The following is a 6,000-nucleotide window of genomic DNA, read 5'->3' as shown; positions in this document are numbered from 1 at the left end:
ACGACAATCGGATCAATCGATAATCAGAATCGGCAAATCGGTCACAACAATCGGATCGGTCGATGATCAGAATCGGTAAATCGGTCACGACAATCAGGATCGATCGATAATCAGAATCGGCAAATTGGTCACGACAATCGGATCGATCGATAATCAGAATCGGTAAATCGGTCACGATAATCGGATTGATCGATAATCAGAGTCGGCAAATCGGTCACGATATAGACATTTAACCATCATTGCCCATCAATGTGGACGTTTAACTAACATTGCTCCCAAGAAGTGACCCACATAGAGCTAAGCATACAGTGGGCCCATGGCCTCACACAAGCCTCATCAAATGGGCCCTAAATACATCATATTGGGCCTCATCAAATGGGCCACATATACAACAAGTGAGCCACACCACTTGAGCCTCATATACTACAAATGGGTCACGTCCCATGGGCCTTGAATACATCACAATGGATCACAACCCATAGGCCTTCAACACATCACAATGGGCCTCACGTACATCAAGTTCACTGGCTGCACCAGTGGACCTCATATACATCAAATGTACTGCACCCATGGCCCGCACCAATTAGCCTCATATACATCAAATGAGTCTCACACGCACATTCCAAGTGGGCCCCATCAGATGGAGATCTGGATCAAACATGCACGTTACGTGGGGCCCACGTCCCATGTGCTTGGAGAAATACATACATAATGGTTCAGCACTGTCCCAGGTGTAGGTAAAATACATACATGACGGTGGATGCCACCGTCCTACTTGGATGGTACAGATACAACGTATACATCGATGTGGGACGCACAGAACTTGGTGACGTGGAGACAGCAGCTGCGTTGTGGGGTCCCAGATGAACGGTTGGGGCATAACACATCCCTCATGATCAGGGCCCACCCACCTGCTGTCGTCAGTACAGCAGCTACGCTGCTTGCCCAGCGAGTGGACGGCTCAGATAGAACACATATCTCATGGTAGGGCCCGTAGCTACTGAAGTCCAAATAAGTGAACGGTAGGGACGTACCTCTGGTGGGTCCCACCATCCACAAATGGACGGTGGACAAAATACATACCTTAAGTGCATCCCACTGTCCCAACTGGACAGTGGAGATGCAACACGTACGTCAAGGTGGATCCCATACATCAGGTGGGTCCACAGAACTTGATGACGTCATTTACACTAGCTGTATAGCTGGTGTGAGATACACCAGCCAATCCCCACCAATCAAGGTGGGTCCCATGTGGGGCTCACCATCATATATCATAAATAACATATTATATTATTATAATATATCTTACCTATTATTATATTCTTAAATCTGCCGACGTTCAGGCCCTGGACGGACGGCCTGGACATTACCTATAGCGAGGTGGGGTCCACACGTACCATGTGTACGGACGGTGTGCTACTCAAACATCAAGGTGGGGTCCACACGCCATGTCTGGACGGTGGAGACCCCGTGCGTGCAGCTGGTTCCCACCGTCCAGCAATGGATGGACAGTTGGGATATAACACCACCTCGTGATCAGGCCAGTGGAACCCACTGTCGCAGATCTGCTGGACGGACGGTCGGAGAAAACCCATATATTACATGGGTTCCACGTGGATGAAATATATACGTAAAAGGTGGGTCCACACGTGTGGGACCCACCAGCTTTGGCAAAAAGCAGATATTTGTGTTTTTACTTCATCCAGGGCGCTGGACGCCCACTGAACGGACGGCCCTGGATGGGGCACGTCAACAGGGTGGGCTCGAGATTTAGCCAGGATGGACTGTTTGAATGTAACCCATACATCACGTGGGGTACACAGCTGAACGGGGTGCGTCTAAAACATACATCATGGTGAAGTACATAGCACCGTCCATTAGGTGAGGTACATACATCAGGGTAGATTTTTACCAAATGGACGGTGAAATTAGACACATACATTAAAAGGGCCCCATCGTCCAGATGAATGGATGGTGGATAATACACCCACGCCAGTGGGCCCCACCGTCATTGATGGACGGTTTGAATATATGCAGCAAGGTGGGCTCCCACGTATATATAATACATATGCCACAGGATTCGTTCCAGCGTCCAGGCTCTCTGGATGCTATTTGGCGTTTCTCATGCTGCAGGGTGGGTCCACGTGGTGTGGCCCACCAGGGATTAGATCAGCTGACATGTGTGGTTGCACACGCCCAGCAGTGCGGTACACATGTAATACATACATAGATGGTGGAATCCACGCCAACGGGCCACACATCAAGAGAGAGAGAGAGATGGAGAGACGATGAGAATGGGAGGGACCCCGCCACCATGGCCCTCCCTAAACAATACATACATCAAGATGGGTCCCACCAACGTGGGCCCTTAAATCACAAAAAGACAAATACAAGATCACCCACCGTTGCAAATCTTCTAGCCTCTTTGGTCTCCCCGAGCTCCAAGGGATACGATTCAACGGTCGAGATTATCTTTGGAGGGTGAGGATGAGAGGTAAGAAGGTGAGCCACACAAGCATCTCCATGGAAGTCATGGACGTTGGATGCTCTCATGGTGCTTGGGAGAGAAAAATGAGAGAGAAATGAGAGAGAGAGAGGATGTAAGAAAGAGAGGGATGGGTGAGTGATGGGGTGAGTGATGGGTGAGTGATGGGTGTACTTGAAAAGGGATGGGTGGAAGAGGGAGAGTTGACTTTGGGTTGCTTTTTGTGTAAGGTGATATGTACTTGATTGATTTGACCTATTATAGAGATTCTCTCGGTATTGCAACGCGCGGCGTTTTTCTCGAACTGAACGCTGGCCCACATCTCCTGTACCGGGTATCGCCTTAGCGCATAATATGCGGCGACAGCGCGGTCGCAAGGATATAAGTCTTGGATTGAGCCGACTCTGAAAAACGGGATATGACTCAGGGTTACGGGCAAATGCCGATAACGGATCGTAGGTCACCAGAATTCGACCGGGAAGACCGTGGAAGTCTACGGAACAGTACAGGCCAGGATACGGGTCTTACAGAGAGCCTCTTAAAAAGTAAATGGATCTTCATTATCTGTAATGAGAGCAAATGTAATATTTGAATCATCCATATATCTCGCTGATAACCTATGATCCTTTGGCAGATTCCTTCTCACAATTGGCTACTCCACCTGCTCCTGTACCTTTATCTATATCTCAATATCAGACTGTCTCATCTATGTTTATCTGAATGTCCAGAATCAACTTTTTTGCTTCCTTGTGTTCATCCTTACAAAACAAGGATCCTTCGTTGAATTTGACGTCACGACTAAAGATGATTTTCCATATGATCTAGTCATATAGTATGTATCCCTTGACAACACCACCATAATCGATAAAGATGTACTTTTTAGCCCTTTGATCCAGCTTATCTCTCTCAACTGATGGTACATGAGAATAAGCATTGCAACAAAATACATGATTGCTTACCTCCAAGTGCAGAGGTTCGTAAATAGTATCCCGTAAATACAGGGTCGATCCCATAGGGAGATGAATTGTGAGAAGGAAAAAATCAAATGCAAAACAAACTAAGTAATAAAAACTAAACTCATGATTTGATTTTGGAATTTTTGAATGGATGTAATTCAATTGAATAAAATAACACCCAAGCTTCAAAGTTTCACACATAAGTTAATGTTCCAAAATCATGGTAACTTGGATAACACAACTAGGATCTGAGTATTATGGTCAGCCTAATCGGTAAATAAAACAGTTTAAATATTTTAATAAGTGATATAAAATATTAGAAAATCATGAATTTGCACCATTGATATATATTTTCAAGCGTCAGTGATTTTAAGAATTCAATATCAATGAGATAATGAAAATCAAAGAAATATAACAGGTTGAGAACCTCTCCCATCTTGAAAATCTGATTTATCTAAGGTAAGCGTATCCATCAATGTGAATCTCATATGATGGAAACATATGAATCTCACAAGAGGATAAAAAGCAAAACCTAAACAATAGATAACATGCATATACCATTCTTTTCATCATTAAAACAATTAATCATCATAACTTAAAGAATTATTAAACCCATGTGCTTCCTTTCTAGCTTGGGATAGAAGGAACTTAGAAAAACATAATTAAAATAAGAAAGAAATAAATAAATGCAAATAGAAAAGATCTTTTAAAAAAATAGCTTATAGAACTTTAATAAAATTAAAAACTCTTTAAAAACCCTAATTCTTGCATTGGGCTGCCTTAAATGATGCTTAGGAATGCCCTAGGAAGCCCTATTTATAAGTAGGGAACTCCAATTTTCATACAAAGTTGAAAAACTTTAAAAACCGCCTCAAATATATGCAGTTTTCCAAAATAGACTTATCGCTGCACAGTTTGTTTAAAATAAATTTCCTGTTGCGCAGTTTTTCAAAATAGACCTCAGAGCTTCATAATATACTTTTTCAGGACGATTTCAGGATTCTTCACTTCAAATCTTCAATTTTCTTCATTCTTCACTTGATTTTCTTGGATCTTTCGCATGTGAGTTCTTCAATCTTGGTCTCCTAAGATCCATCCCTTGTCTTGGTGATTCTTGAGTATCAAATTCATGCTTTTTAGCACCCTTTTTCAATCCAAGTTCTTAAATTCACCTTGCAACACATACATGAGTAAAATAGAACATTAAGCTGATTCATGTTCATAAAATCAAGATATAAATGGGAAAAAATATGCAATATTTGAGTCTTAATAATACACGCAGTCCCAAGTAGTCTACTTGCTGACAACTCCACACTTCCTCTGGAATCTTATATTCAATGGTCGAAGAAGACGACCGATTCACTAAGCAAAAATCCATGTTAACGGCTTCAGTCTACAATTCATTACCTAACCAAGCATTACTGATTACACATCGGGCCCTCTCCAAGAGAGTCTGATTTATCATCTTAGCCACACTGTTTTACTGTGATGTATAGTGCACTATGTTATGCCTCATGATCCCTTCATCTTTGCAATACTGATTAAGCTCCCCAGAAGTAAATTCCTCACCGTTATATGTCATCAACACTTTCACCTTTCATCTTGACCATTTTTCCACCATCGCATTCCGTTACTTGAAGTTGGTGAAAATATCATATTTATTTTTCTGTATTTTTCATAAAATAAACTCACACTTTCCTTCATACCCCTCTCATCCAAGCGTGCATGTCACATATATGCAAATGTGAAATTCACTATAGACATTATAACTCCACTCGATAAAGTATTCCCAATCAACCTTTAAAGGTTTCCATTCCTTCGTGCCTTCACGACTATGAGTGCCTCTTTTGAAACTGTAAGGACACGATCAAACCCAGTGAATTTTCGCCCAAGTACCTTTAGTGCTTCGAGAGATATCAAACTCTTCCTCAAATCAAGAATATGTCTTACCTTAATCAAGATACACTCTATGCCATCAAACATCTTGAAGTGCATCGATCCAACGCCTACTACTTTACAAGCATTATCATTACCCATAAATATCTAGCCACTATCACACTCACTATAACTGGTGAATCAAGTCCGATCAGGGGTCATGTGGTACAAAACCCCCATATTCAAAATTCATTCTTTATCGAAGTACCTGGATTTTGAAGCGGTTAACACGTCACAACCGTTTGTTTTCTCACTGGATTCCGCAGTGTTGACTTCCCCGAAAGAATTATCTAAATTCTTATTTCTCAACTTAAGATTCTAATAATCCTTCTTCATATACCCGGACATCTCACAATTTCAGCACTTCAACTTGCCTTTGCCCTTGCCCTTAGATTTGGACCTCAATTTTAAAGATCCATTGTCCTGCTCAGAATTTCTCCCCATCGTAACCAGTGTTTCTGTAAAGCACCCATGTCAATGTTTTTCTTTCTCATCGCCTTCGACTGAAAGGATGAGATAACACTCTCGACGTTAATGAACATTATACCAGTGCACAACGAGTCCTTGAACGACTCATACAAAGCCGGGAGAGAATTCAGCAAAACTCATGCCTGATCCTCATCT

This window comes from Magnolia sinica, chromosome 13, assembly GCF_029962835.1.
Source record: "Magnolia sinica isolate HGM2019 chromosome 13, MsV1, whole genome shotgun sequence".
NCBI classification, from domain to species: domain Eukaryota; kingdom Viridiplantae; phylum Streptophyta; class Magnoliopsida; order Magnoliales; family Magnoliaceae; genus Magnolia; species Magnolia sinica.
Note: the sequence above shows the minus strand (reverse complement) of the source record.